Source organism: Rhinatrema bivittatum, chromosome 2 (assembly GCF_901001135.1).
Source record: "Rhinatrema bivittatum chromosome 2, aRhiBiv1.1, whole genome shotgun sequence".
Classification (NCBI taxonomy): domain Eukaryota; kingdom Metazoa; phylum Chordata; class Amphibia; order Gymnophiona; family Rhinatrematidae; genus Rhinatrema; species Rhinatrema bivittatum.
This window is the reverse complement of record NC_042616.1, coordinates 567873508-567888938: the sequence shown is the minus strand read 5'-3', so window position 1 is coordinate 567888938 and position 15431 is coordinate 567873508.

The window sequence follows — 15431 nt, the reverse complement described above, 5'->3', positions numbered from 1 at the left end:
AGTAAGCTTGTGTAAACAGGGAAGTTTTCAGGTTCTGTTTACATTTTTTGTGGCAAGGTTCCTGACGCAGGAAGGAGGGGAGCTTATTCCATAGGACGGGTCCTGCCAAAGATAAAGCCCGGGCTCTAGTGCAACGGAGTTTGCGCTGCTTAGGGGAAGGGATGGGAAGTGTTGCTCTGTGTTGCTGCCTTATTTATTTATTTATTTATTTATTTATTTAACATTTTCTATACCGACCTTCATGACAAGATTCATATCAAACCAGTTTACATGGAACTTAGGGACTAACAAAAATAAACCATATAACAGGAAGGCCAGAGCACAGTTACATATAACAGGGAGATTGAACTTGGGGGCTAGAGTAGCCAGGAAGTAAAAGGAAAGCAAAAACTAGAGGTTGAACACATATTTATATATACTGGGGCTGGACCGGGGGTCTAGCCAATTAGGTTGTGTCTGATTGAGGAGTATGTTGATATCTTAGAACTTAAGGAAAGGCTTGGCGGAAAAGCCAAGTCTTAAGTTTTTTTCGGAAGGTTAGGAGGCAGGGTTCCAATCTTAGGTCAGTCGGCAAGTTGTTCCAGATGACGGGGCCCGCTGTGGAGAGTGCGCGTTCTTTGGTGGAGGTTAGTCGCATGGATTTAGTTGGTGGGACTTGAAAGTTTCCTTTATATGCTTCTCTGATGGGTCTTGCAGATGAGTAAAGTTTGAATGGGATCTGAAGGTCTAGAGGTAGTTTATTGTGGATGGATTTGTGGATTATGGTGAGTGTCTTGTGCAAGATTCTGTATTTTATTTGCAGCCGGTGCAAGTTTCGGAGTATGGGAGTGATGTGAGCTCCCCGGTTAGTGTTGGTTAAGATTCTAGCTGCTGCGTTCTGGAGCATCTGTAGCGGTTTGGTGGCGGAGATAGGGAGCCCAAAGAGGAGAGTGTTGCAATAGTCAGTTTTAGAGAACAGAGTTGACTGGAGAACAGTTCTGAAGTTTTGGAAATGAAGAAGGGGTTTGAGTCTTTTCAGAACTTGAAGCTTATAGAAACAGTCCTTGGTGATATTGTTGATTGCTTTCTTTAAGTTCAGATGTTTATAGAGGATTACTCCTAAGTCTCTTACTTGAGTGGTCTGGAGGTTAGGGACTATCTGAACGGAGCTTTCCGAATGGTCGGGGAGATAAGAAGGATTTCTATTTTGGCTGCATTGAGAACCAGGTTTAGGCTGGTGAGTAGGTGGTTAATGGACTTAAGGCAATTCTCCCAGTAGGTAAGCGTTTTTGGAAGGGATTCTTTTATAGGGATCAGGATCTGAACATCATCTGCATAGAGGTAGTGTGTTAAGTTTAGGTTTGTGAGCAGCTGACAGAGGGGCAGTAAGTAGATATTGAAGAGGGTAGGGGATAGAGAAGAGCCTTGGGAGACGCCTAGTGTTGATTTGAAATTAGGGGATTCTTTGTTATTGGTTCCCAAGCACACATGTGCACCAGCTTTTAATATCCGCGCCCGCATGTGTGGGCGAGTTGCGACTTGTGCGAGCGGGGGGAAGGGGGAATTTTAAAAAAACAACACATGGTGATGCGAGTAGGCCTCTCCCAGTTCCCTCCCAGTCTGCTTTAATTAAGGAGTGTACTGGGAGGGAACTTTCCTATCCCCCTACCTAACCTTCCTACCTTTTCCACTCTCCTCCCCGACCCCTAACCCCTACCTGCTCTGTCCAAGCAGAAGTAACTTCATTGTGCCAGCCGGCTGCCGGTGCATGCTTTCCCAGGAAAGGGCCCAATGGCTGCTGTGCTGGTCGGCCCCTGGCCCGCCCCTTTTCACTGGTCTGGCACTTCTGTGCATATTGGGAGATATGTGCGTGGCTGGACTGTTTCTAAAATGCGCTTGGTGCGTGCATGGCCCAACCACATGCGTATCCACTGGATTTTATGCACGCCAGGCATTGAAAATTCGGTCATAAATTATTTTAGTGGATGCTATTTGCAAAATAACATACTCTAAAAACAATAAATAAAATTTTAAAAAAACAAACGAATCATGATAATTAAAAAACAACTTGAAATAGAAGAAATAAAAAGGAAACAAAACAAAATGAAATCAACAAAATGAAATCAACAAAAATGAATCAACATTTTTTTTTCATGTGCAATCCTAGAAGAAAGTGAAGTCTACTTATGCTTTCCATTATTAGGCTCTGCTCAGTCATTGGCACTCTCTACAAAGGGCTATTTTCCCTCTTAGATAAGATGCTTTTATTCATCTTCCTAAGGACTCAATCTTGACTAGACATATGTGTGCTCAGTGCAATAAGAAGTCCAGGCAGTCTTTCTTTTACTTCATAGCTCCCATTATTGGAGAACATTTCTTTCATGAAATCATGAAAGCTGGCTCATTCCTCCATCTTTCCTTTTATTTTATCTGATGCCTTTAGAATTAAATCTAAAAAAAAAAGTCTCAGAAAAGTGATAGTCTCCTTGCAGAGTTATTCCTTGCTGCAGCACATCATGGCACTTGTCTGTTGAAAAGTAGCTTTAAGAGTCAATACCTACCTGGCAAGCATCCCAATATACTCACTAACAACAGGTGCCTCGCTTCTTCTATTCATATATCACCTTGACATTCACTTTCATACAGCTACATAGCACACACTTCAGCACTCAGTACCATTATGCATGCTCACAGATCACTAAATCTATTCAGTAACACACACAAAAGTTAGACAAAATGAAAACTTTAATTAAAATAAATTAGATTTCACCTTCTTCCCGGGGAAGGCGGGCAGCATAGAGAGTAGACCTGTGGGGAGGGGAGAACATGAGTATATTCAGGCAAAGATGAAAGAGAATAATGGACAGTTACTATGTCTCTCAGACAAATCACAAAGCAGCAGGTGCAAAACAGGTGTATTATGTACAGAGTAAATCTCAAGGAGTGCATCCATCCATCCACCGGAAACATATCTGAAATAGAAGACACTGTCCATTTAGACAAGTAGTTGCATGCACTCGGTTTCCATCTTGCTTTCTAGGGGCAAAGAACTGGCAGACAAGATTTTGAAACTTGGTCACTTCTGGGCTCAGAGCCCAGTGGCACTCTGGGCCTACACCATAGCACCAAGGTGTAATGAGTAAGTGCTGTGAGGGTCTGGAAGGGATCTGGTTTCTGTGAAGCTCTTTTTTTTTTAACAGAAAGGGAAGTATTGAGTTGGGATGAGGCTACAGCCTGATGTCTTTTTGTTTTCTATTTTTTACCACCACAGCCACCTTCAGGGGCGGTGGGGATGGGGCTGGATGGAGGTCTTTTTCACTGGGGTTTTTTTTCACTTTGTGGGGTTGTGTGACTCAGGCCAAGTAGCCACTTTAAGTCATGTGGCCAGGAACACTGGGAAATGCGTTAATGTCCCCATGCTCCTAGGGGAAGTTAGCTACAACTCTTGAGTTGTAGTTAACCTTATGCCAAATAATGTGGCTTGTGAATTTTTAGGCAAGCCACATTATTTATGTAACCCCTGTAATGCTTGAACCCGGATAACAGTCCCAGAGGCTATAATTTCACACTTCTATTTAGATGGACACTGTAGCTATACTAATAGATTTACTTCAGGGTTTCTTGCGTGGGGGACAGTTTCCTTTCAAGACCCTCACATTGCTCTTTACCTTTTTCCATAGTTAAGTCTCTTGCACATAGCATTAGAGAATAATGAAGTCACTACTCAATAAGACACATGAGAGTTGTTTGATGGCTTCCAACTTTTCTCTTTTACAGATAAGGTATAACGATGATTTTAAGTCTTTACAGCTGAGTACTTCACTTTCCAGATAATACAAGTAATTGTTGTTATGTTCTCCCTGTTCCGGGAATATCGCTCGAAGGGGTAGTACAGGATGGCAGGATGAGACATAGGGCAATCTTCTGCCTAGCTAGCCCTCTTCCCTGCAGGTTGGGCCTTTGGGTGCTAGGGTCCAGTAAAACTCCAGTATGGCAAAAGTACATGGTGAGTCTGTGAACAGGCTGGATCAGGCAAGGCAGTGAACAGACTGGATCAGGCGAAGATGTGGACTGGCTGGACCAGGCGAGGCTGTGAAGAGGCTGGATCAGGTGAAGCTGTGGACAGGCTGGGTCAGACAAGGCTGTGAACAGGCTGGATCAGGCAAGGAACTGAACAGGCTGGAACAGGTAAGGCTCTGGACAGGCTAGATCTGGAAAAACTGTAGACAGGCTGGATCAGGCAAGGCTGAGGACAGGCTGGGCAGGTCTGGAACAAGACTGGGTCTAGGAGCAAGCACAGGACAAGGGCTGGGACAGGATGCAACAATATCAGAGTAGGACAGGGCTGGACTGAGATGGGAGGAGACTTGTACAACTAGACAGAACAAGGGCTGAGCAAGGCAACACTGAACACAGATTGAAAATGCCCAAAGGCAGCTAAGCAGAAGGTCCATAGGTTACTAGATAGCAGAATAAGGCCAGATAGACCAAAAGACAGACAAGGCAAGGAGCAGAAGACCCAGGAGCAACTTGGCAAGGTTTGAGGACAAGTAGCGAGAAGACCCAGAGGCCACAAGTCAAGGCAAGGTGCTAGAAGGCCCTGGGGCCACAAGGCAAGACAAAGAGCAAAGGAGACAGAGGCTAGGACAAAGATAACTCCATGAACCAACAAGGTAGCTATGGCAGGGCTGGGTTATATAGGACAAAGACCTAGGCGTGGGGAGAACAGAGAGAAGAAACATGGCCAGCATGGAGAGTATGCTTGTTGAGATCCCCTGGTGGAGGGGAGGCTGCAAAACAGGCTGAGTCATGAGACCAGGGAGAGATGGTGATAGTTCTGAACAGAGCTCACTGGAGGCCTCTGCTGGTGGGGAGGCATCATAGTCAGGATACGATGAGACTGCATAGCAACTGAAATCATAAAACTTGTAGTAAGTTTGTAACTTCTTACCATTTTTCTGAAGTTCAGATGTCTCTCAATTTTAATTAGTTATTATTGGAATACAGGCAAGATAGAATGCTTCCCTCCCAATATAGATGAAGTTTCAAAATGTACATTTAAAGTGTTAAGTCTTTTATCGCCTACCTCCTCCTGTAGTATCAAGGGTGATACCTTTTTCTCCTTTTTCTTTGAATCTTTAGTAGATACTCATGGGCCATGGATGTAGTCCATCTCCTCTCCTTCTCTCCTCTTTTCTCCTTCTTCCTCTCTCATGATGGCTGGAAGTCATTATCTCCTTGGATTCTGATGACCCCAAGTTCCTCTTGCAAGAAGGGAACCTCTTCCATTGGTTAGAAGAGAAAACTCAAAAGAGCTTAACTGAGTCCATTAGGATTTGGCACTCTAAACTCAAATAAGTTAAAGGTGGTATGAGAAGGTGGAAAGAAACTCTCATCCAAAAACAAAAGTCTCCATGGAGCTTAAAGTTAAGAATTAGAAAAATGAATGCACAGCTTAAGACATTATGCTATCTTGAAAGCAAAAAGGAACAAACAACTAGGGTAAAATAGTGATCTAAAAACTACTTAGGACAGTTCCATTGCTAGCTTCCACATTGGGGAGCTGCAAACCCAATAAACCACCAATATGTCTACCTCCACACACAAATGGAATAATCCCGATTCAGTATTAGTAGGGGACTAACAGGATCCCTAAATTTGATTTGCATGGTTTTGATTACTTACGAGCTGATTAATCTGTACTTGCATGCTAATCAGCTCATTTAAATATGTGTGGTGCCCAGGCCATAATTATGTGAGTTATTTAAAATATCTCACGTTTTCCCAGTGAAGGACCATTTACTGTTGGGAAAACAGCCTAATGCAGCTTTGTGGATGAGCCTGTTAGATTGTGGGGACAGAGAAATACCTACAATAGCTGAATGTAACTTGCCTTGAGCTACAATCATAAGGCATGAGCTAAATCCAAATAAATAAAATAAAATAAATAAGATGTGCAAAGGGCACCAACATGAAAACCCTGTGGTGCAGTGAAAAGGGCAAGGCAGAATGAAATATTTTCATGAACAGCCAAAAGCACCGTGAGAGGGGCAAATCAGCGCCAACAATGGCAGGAACATCCCAAGGCATCAAAAGAAGAAAAAAAAAAAGGACATCAACAACAGTGGAATGAACAACAAGGGCAACAACACCTCCAGACATAGAGAGCCCAACTTTCAAACCTAATCTGTGGTATTGCAGTTGCTTGCGTGAGTGGATATGTGGAGATTAATGCTAGGATTTTATAAACTGTGCATGTGAGCTGTACAATTTATAAAATGCTACATATTTCTGCTCTGAAATCACCTGCATGCATACTTGAAATCACCAGTTCTCTGATTCCTCCACCAGTTTACCCAGTCCTTCTCTAGTTCACCTTGATCCTCTAGTACTTCACCCTAAAATCGTACCCAATTACCTGGCTCTCCTACTCCAAAGCTGCAGACAAAAAAGTCTCATTTCACTTGCGCAAGTCAATCAGTGGGTATAAATTGTATGAATAAGTAAGTAAGTATAGGGATGTGCAGAAGGGACGGATTCGTCCGATTCAGTATTCGTATTCGTCGGGACCCAAATACATTGCATTCATTCAATGGGGAAAAAACCTGATCCATTGATAAGTTTTATTCGTTTTCTGATTCCCATTAAAGTCAATGGGGGAAGTATTTGCAGCCTATTTTTGACTGCAGAATTGGGGTTTTCTTATCAATTCTGATGAAAATTCTGGGGAGCAATCATCAGAACAAGAAAAGAGCTCCAAGGTACTTAGACTGTGGCAAAGTGGCACCAAAGTGGCATGAATAGCCTAAGGCACTGTAAAGGGGCAAAGGGGTACCAGAAGTGGCAAGGATGTATTAACAGCGAGAGTGTAAAAAACACACCACAGCTTCAAAAGAGAGCACCAATAACAGATGCATGAACCCTAGAAGGCAGCTCGACAGGCAAAGTGGCAAGACAAGTGGCATCAACATCCTACAGCACAATGAAGGGGGAACATAGCAAGCAGAAAGACTAGCACCAACCCACTGAGGAACCATGATAGTGGAAAGAACACCACAAGGAGTTGAGTGAGTCATCTGGTGTATGGCAGCAAAGCAGAGTGGCAGAAAGCTGATAGGGGCAAGACAGGCTGGCCCCAGGGAGAGTTCCCTTTCCTTTGAGCGGGAAAGGGCTCCCTAGAATGGCTTCGCCCCTAGAGTAGGGTGTTTCCATTGGCATCTAGTGAGCTCTTGCTGGTCTTTTAAAATCTGGTGGTCATACAAACGAGAATAATCTCAGCAGAGACGGAGGAGGTTTCCATGTGAACATCGGTTAAGAGATTTATTTATTTATTTATTTATTTATTTATTTATTTATAGTTTTTTATAAACCACCGCTCATCAGAGATATCACGTCGGTGTACAGTGAACAGGAACTTACGCCGGAGCGTTATACATTTAACAAGGGTTAATATATAGGTATTTGAACATAAAACAAGTAGAAGCAATTAAAAACAAAACAATCAAGATAGGCTGGCTACATCCAGGGAGAGTTCCCTTTCCTTTGAGCAGGAAAGGGCTCCCCACAATGGGTTGGGTTCTAGAGTGGAGAGCGAGCTTTCAAAGCATGGCGATGTGGAGGAGGTCTCACTGTGAACAGTGGTTTAACATAGGTCAACAGGTACTAAGAGATAGGCTGGCTGGCTACCCTGGGAAGAGTTCCCTTTCCTTTGATCAGGAAAGGGCTCTTGGATGGTCAGGCACAGTGTTAGAGGTCAAACACTTTTAGGGACATAAGGCCTGGATGGACAGGCACAGCATTAGAGGTCAAACCCTTGTAGGGACATAAGGCCTGGATGGACAGGCACAGCATACGAGGATAGAGGTCAAGCCCTCATAGAGACATAAAGCCTGGATGGAGAGGCACAGCATTAGAGGCCAAGCCCTCATAGGGGCGTAAATCCTGGACAGACAGGCACAGCATTCGAGGATAGAGTTCAAGCCCTCATAGGGATGTGAGGCCTGGACGGACAGGCACAGCATTAGAGGTCAAACCAACAATAGTACCATGAAGACATCAAAGTACTAAAAAAGGGGAAAAGTGCAATATAAACTCCCCAAGGCACAAAGGGAGCAACAACAGGAACTAACAACACTGGCATGAAGAGCCCAAAGCATCAAAAGAGAGGCAAAGGACACCAACGTTATGTTTTGGTATGGAAGTGAACCCTGGGCCGAGGTGAGAGATGACTCCGTCCACAGGGAGGAGCCCTGTGGGCCTCACTGTCGGTAGGTGCGGTCTCAGAGGCTTAGGACACAACTGTAAGGAAATTTTATTATAGGAGAGAAAAGGCAGAACCTGAGGAGCGGAGTACTGCAGTTAAAGAGTAGTTGTTCAGCAGAACCTGAGGAGCAGGAACTGCTGTAGAGAAACAGTTCTTGAACAAGGATATGCCCAGGGTTATACTTCAGAAGTAGAAGTTCAGTAAAAGGCCTGCGGAGCAGGATATGCCAGACAACCTTCTCAGTAGTGGAGCAATTACTTCTGATGTGCAGATACGGTAGTGGCCGGCAGCGCGGGGTATGCCAGACAATCTTTCCTAGCACAGAAGGAATTACCTCACGTGTACAGATCTGGTAGTGGCCTGCAAGTGGGGTATGCCAGTACAGGTGGAGATATGGAGGTAGTCAGAGGTACAGAAGCTCAGAAGGCTCAGATGACGTTGAGGCAGCAATCTGCAGCACAGAGAGTGGTGAAGTAAATCCCACTGAGAGGTACGTGGTAGTGGTCCGTGGTACGGGGTACACTGCAGGGAATCCCAGCAAGGCTTTGTAGAGTAGAAGTACTGGAAGTACTCATGGGATGTGGTTCCAAAGGAAGTCCTGAGAAGTAGAACAAACAAGAGTTCAAAGGCAGGAAGGCTCTCCGAGGAGCGGATAGCCCAGGAATGCAGAAGAGCCCCTGAGGAGCGGGTACTCAGAGCGTTTCCCACAGCAAGCCAGGAACACGAACCGAAGGTCCAAGTAGGTGGGTTCAGGAACGAGGAAACTCCTTGCTAACTCGTCAGTGTATCGGGCTGGTCTGCTTAAGTACAAGTGTAGCAAGACTACGTCATCAGGAGGGGATGCCCCCGAGGTTCCCGCCATGACGTGTACATAGCTGGCCCATGCACGCACGCACCTATGTGACTGCAGAAGCAAGATGGTGGTTGGCAGCGCCCACGCCATCCTGGGAACGCCAGGGAGGTTGGCAGTGACTGGCAGAAGCCGCCACTCATCCCAGATTACATGGTGCAGTGAAAAAAGAGGTAAGCATTAGAGGTCGCAGCCGTCTGTGACCGATGGGCACAACAAACAACAGTGGCATGAACAATCCAAGCCACCAAGAGAGGAGCATAGCAATCCTGAGAGAGATCTGACTACCCCAAGGGACCAAGAGAGGGACAAAGGGAACCAACAACAGTGGCATGGATATACCACAGCCCCCAAAAAGAGGCAAATGACACCACAACATAGGCATGAAGACCCCACAAGTCACTAATAATGGGGCATCCTGCAGGGCAAAGATGCCTTCTTCCTCGGTCCCGAGACTTAGGATGTCCCTTATTGCCAAGTGAAGCAAGAGTATAAAGCATTGAATCTCCTAGTATCCCCCATCATTCATTGCCCTGATCATGATCCTGCCATGGTCTGGAACAAAAAACCCAAAGTAGAACAGTAATCTGTTTCCAGTCTAATAGCCAGCCAACTTCATCTCACTTATCACTGCTAAATTATGGGCTGAGGTGTGGCTCTGGCCCATCATCGAAGTGTACAGGACAGTATACATGTACCCTGCTGGTGTGCACCTGCTAGAACTGCTGCTTTTCTTGTTCAGCTGCTACCGGTGTACTGTCAGGGTGCATATGTAGCATTCTGGCTGGTCCAGATGTCACTTGTGAAATGATTCTACTTACCTCCATCTTAGTCAGATGTGTGTGTGTCTGAATGAAGGGTGGGGATCATGCACCTTCTATATGTTGTCCTAAACAGTATTTTGTAAGTGGCTAGTAAGATATGAAGCAACTGCCTAAATCCTTCTGAAGGAGTAGTCATCTAGGGCACTCATTTCCCTGATATACCAGGCCACCACTTGTGATGTTGCCTGCCTCTTGTCCTGTGACAGTGATGCAGAACAACACCCAATCCTTTGTTTTGTGGCTTGCCACTGACATGGCTGCAGGGGCTGCCGGCCTGCCACCTCACAAGGGGCCAGGGATCAATTTGGAAGACAGGCTTCCTCTTTGCTATGGTTTTCCTGCTGCTGCTGCTATTTTTGAGCAGAGGACAGGGTACTCAAATCAGTCTTCTCTGAAACTGGCACTAATGGGTGTTGTTTTTGTGAATGATAACATATGCCACTGTTTCTTCTACAGATGACTTTTCATTAGTGAACTCATTCTTTAAAATGTTGATTATCCATAACTCTAATGTGCCTCCACATATGTGATATCTTGTAGGATCTGTCTCTGTTTCCCTGGGTACTGCTCTGGGACTGGGGTTGAGGATGGTCTAGGAGGTAAAAGGCTAGGGGCGTCTCTCATGTTTTTGACTACTTGCTGTTCCTTCGGGGTGCTCTTGAACCCAGCAGTATCACTTACTGCCTCTATGACTTATACTATCTGCCTGCAGCTGCTCACCAGATATCATGCTAAGATTCTTCAAATCCTCCTTATCTACTAGACTTTCAATATCTCCTTTCTCTAACTCTTCAAACTCCTCACATGATTCATCTGAATCAGTATGTTCTGCAAAGATCTGCTGCAGATATTAATTGGAGCAAAGCAAAGATTGCTGTGCTGGCTTAAGTTGATGTCCTCTAGTCCTCACTTACTACTGCTACCAGCACTCTTCACTGAGTTTGCCTTCTTCTATCTGCACCGTACCAATAGTAGAAAAGGGAACAGGCAGCTGCTGCTCCAGGTGTTCACCCAACTCTATATCTTTAGTTGGTTTTACCTCTCTTAAAAAAATCACTCTTGATCTTAGTATAGCATTCCTAGCCCTCTTGATCCTTTGCTTCTTATAATTACCATTGCTACTTGTGATGGCCCCAGCCATTTCTGGAGAAACAGCCTTCTCTCGTCTTCTCCCATTGGCACATTTGTCTCCTGATGCGAGTGAGATGATGGAATTTAAACAGATCACTAGTGGGTAGATCGTTTAGTGTTATAATATACATCCTAGTATGGACACACATAGCAGACTAGACAGACACTTTTGTTACAAATAAAGCATAGTGAACTGCTGATGATTGCTGACTATATACACTAAGTCAAACTTAGTACAATAGTCACCCATAGAAGAATTAATTTCGCTGTCACTAATTCTTACACAGAGAAAGCAAGGTGTTCCCATGACAGTCACTGCACACTCTGTATATGCTGCAAGAGAGACTCAATCTCTCTGACTGTATATTTCCTGCAGAGACTGATAAATGCTGTCTGCTGTAGTGCTAGTCTTAACCTAATGTACCCTCAGACTACTACCATTCCAAATCACAGCTAGAACACAGTGGCAGTGATTGCAAATCCATACTTTGCTTTCGATTCTAAATCTAAATAATTTTTTATAATATTTTCTTTAACTTTTGAAGCAAGTTTCAGAACTTTTGCCTTTTGTCTGTGAGATCTAGCAGAAGAATAACTGAAAAAACAGTGACTGCTCTTCATTTTACTGTCACCTAAAAAATGATGAAGTCATGATATGCAGCTGCCAGCTTGGATAGGCTAGTTGAAACAGTGCTTCAATATGATTGGTCCTGCTCCTTCCGTGTCCCATCCCTAATGATATATTCTGTGTGAAGTAAATAAATGCATTGCTTTGCTTCGCCCGAAAACTTTAATTGAACTGAGCTGAATTAACCAAAAAAAAGATTTGGGTTTTTATCAGGTGCCTTATTAATTCTTTTCAGTTATAATGAACCAAATAAAAAAATCAATTCATTCATTACATTTTACCATTCAGATTCTTTTTTTTTTTTTTTTTTGAATTCTCTGTTTTATTTTCAAAGAAAATTACAACAAATTTTACAATACAATCGGAAATACAGTCCTAACTGGTCAGAAAAATAAGGAAAAATTAAAAAAAGAAAACATTATTTGCTTGAAAGGCAATATTTCCTGACTTTTATAGGGCTTATTTAAGGCAATAGAAGTGTCTTCTCCTTAAGTGAATGGAAAAAAGGAAAAAAAAGACAACATACCATGAAACTTATGCATTCAATCCCAATACATTTCCTAATCCGATCATTACATTGCCAATAGATCCTTTAATCCCACAGGATCCGTGAATGAATAGTTGTTACCTTTGAGTTTAATGATGCATCTGCATGGATATTTCAAATTGAAATATCCTCCTTTCTCCAAGACTTTTCCCCTGTATTGTAAAAAATTCTTTCTCCTAATCTGGGTTATCTTTATCAAATCTGGAAATATCCAAATTTTTTCTCCATAATAGGTACTTGACCTATTTTGGAAAAAGGATCTCATTACAAGATCTTTATCAGTGGAAAAAGCCAGCTGTACTAATAGTAACCCCCTGGATTTTATTACAATCTCATCTTGAGATTTTTGTAATAGATCTAACAAATCTATGGAGTTACTAACCTCTTCCTGTTCTTTATCTACTTCTTGTTTCTGGTTCTGATCTAATTTATTCATTTTTTTCATTTTCCCTCCTAGGTAATATGCCTTTATGATAACAGGGAGGCATTTCTCAGAAATTTTTAAAATTTGTATCAAGTAAGCCCTGAATAGTTCAATGGGATTCATCTTTCTTATTATTGGAAAGTTATTGACCCGTAAGTTTAAAGATCTCACGGTGTTTTCTAAAACCTCCAATGTTTTATTCACATCCTCTCCAGATACTATCTGTTGAGTTTGAATTTTTTCTGTTTGCAATACTCTTTTTTCTAATACACTTAAATCCTTTTTTTGTTGTTGAAGTTCAGCGGTATTTGATACTGATGAAGTAGATGTCTGCATTACTACTTCTGTTAATCTATTAATTGAAGAATCAAGTTTTACCATACAATTCCATAATGTTTCTAACGTAATACATGTCGGTTTTTTAAAAACTTTCTCATGGTCAATAACTACTTTGATACCTTCTTTCTTATCTTTATCAATTTTATCCTCTTTAGGTGTACTATACTCCTTAGGGGGACTTTGCAAGAAACTATCTTGAGGTCTAAGTATCTTTTCTATTTCTGATATATCATTAGGCTGAACTATTCCATTCTCTACCTCTGGTGAATTAAATATGTCTATTTGACAAACCCCTGTCTGTATTGGGGTTGCTACATCCTCTCTAGCAGGGGGAGGTGGTGGTGTCGGAGCTCCCGAGCTTATAGATGCCTCAATGGCCAGAGGAGCAGCACCCCGTTCCAGTGACTCTCCTACAGCGGCCAGCCCTCCTGGGAGAATTTGGGGATCAAGCCATTCCAGAACGGTTTTCTGCCCACCCTCTATATTAATCACATCACTGGGAGGCCGTGTCTTGGCCTTCCTTTTAGTGTGTGGCATATCGACGGTAAGATAACAATACTTAGGGCAGAATAGGTAGTGGAAGTTGCATAAATATATATTAAACAAAGAATAAACACTTCTTGAAGATAGGAGAACGTCCGCAAACTTCTACACTTGAGAAATCTTAGGGCTAAGTCCAGCAATCCGGCAAGTCCGGCGAAGCCCGGCAAAGCCTTAATGTGCGCGCCCCTTGAGCGCGCGCGGCTTTAGCGGCGCGCCGGCTCTGCGGCGCGCCGCTGTTATGTAGATATTTATAGACAAGAGTCGGGGTCCCGCCTCCTCCCGGAAGCAGGAAGCGCCCCTCGTCCAGCAAACAGCGAAACAGCAAAGTTGTTAAAGTTCCGTTGGGGCAAGCCACCGCTTACCCCCGGGCAAGCTGTACAGGTAATAAAGATTGTTTTCTCCTCCTACCTCGGTGGAGCTCAGCCGCAAACTAGCTTTTATGGGTAAGAGTCCGGGTCCCGCCTCCTCCCGGAAGCAGGAAGCACCCCTCGTCCAGCAAACAGCGAAACAGCAAAGTTGTTAAAGTTCCGTTGGGGCAAGCCACCGCTTACCCCCGGGCAAGCTGTACAGGTAATAAAGATTGCTTTCTCCTCCTACCTCGGTGGAGCTCAGCCGCAAACTAGCTTTTATGGGTAAGAGTCCGGGTCCCGCCTCCTCCCGGAAGCAGGAAGCGCCCCTCGTCCAGCAAACAGCGAAACAGCAAAGTTGTTAAAGTTCCGTTGGGGCAAGCTACCGCTTACCACCGGGCAAGCTGTACAGGTAATAAAGATTGCTTTCTCCTCCTACCTCGGTGGAGCTCAGCCGCAAACTAGCTTTTATGGGTAAGAGTCCGGGGTCCCGCCTCCTCCCGGAAGCAGGAAGCGCCCCTCGTCCAGCAAACAGCGAAACAGCAAAGTTGTTAAAGTTCCGTTGGGGCAAGCCACCGCTTACCCCCGGGCAAGCTGTACAGGTAATAAAGATTGTTTTCTCCTCCTACCTCGGTGGAGCTCAGCCGCAAACTAGCTTTTATGGGTAAGAGTCCGGGTCCCGCCTCCTCCCGGAAGCAGGAAGCACCCCTCGTCCAGCAAACAGCGAAACAGCAAAGTTGTTAAAGTTCCGTTGGGGCAAGCCACCGCTTACCCCCGGGCAAGCTGTACAGGTAATAAAGATTGCTTTCTCCTCCTACCTCGGTGGAGCTCAGCCGCAAACTAGCTTTTATGGGTAAGAGTCCGGGTCCCGCCTCCTCCCGGAAGCAGGAAGCGCCCCTCGTCCAGCAAACAGCGAAACAGCAAAGTTGTTAAAGTTCCGTTGGGGCAAGCTACCGCTTACCACCGGGCAAGCTGTACAGGTAATAAAGATTGCTTTCTCCTCCTACCTCGGTGGAGCTCAGCCGCAAACTAGCTTTTATGGGTAAGAGTCCGGGTCCCGCCTCCTCCCGGAAGCAGGAAGCGCCCCTCGTCCAGCAAACAGCGAAACAGCAAAGTTGTTAAAGTTCCGTTGGGGCAAGCCACCGCTTACCCCCGGGCAAGCTGTACAGGTAATAAAGATTGCTTCTCCTCCTACCTCCTACCATTCAGATTCTAATGAAGAAACATCTTTAGTTTCAGAGAGTCTACAGGATCAGATTTCTTAATTTCTAATTTTGCTTATCATGATAGTAAAGTTAGGACAGAGAAGTCTGATCTAGGTTCTTGGCTGGTATGCTTGAAATAACTACTGGTATGCAGTTAATGAGAACGCATAGCATATGGCAGTAGTTAAGGTGAAAATTGCAAGCTGTTCATTCATGCCTGTAGCCTAAGATGTAAATTTATATTCAGGAAATCAGATTTAACCTGGAACATTTAGGCAAAATGTATCTTTGTAATTGGCTCAATTAATGTGATTTAGTAAAGACCTTTTCTTGCCTTATTTTTAGGTAAAA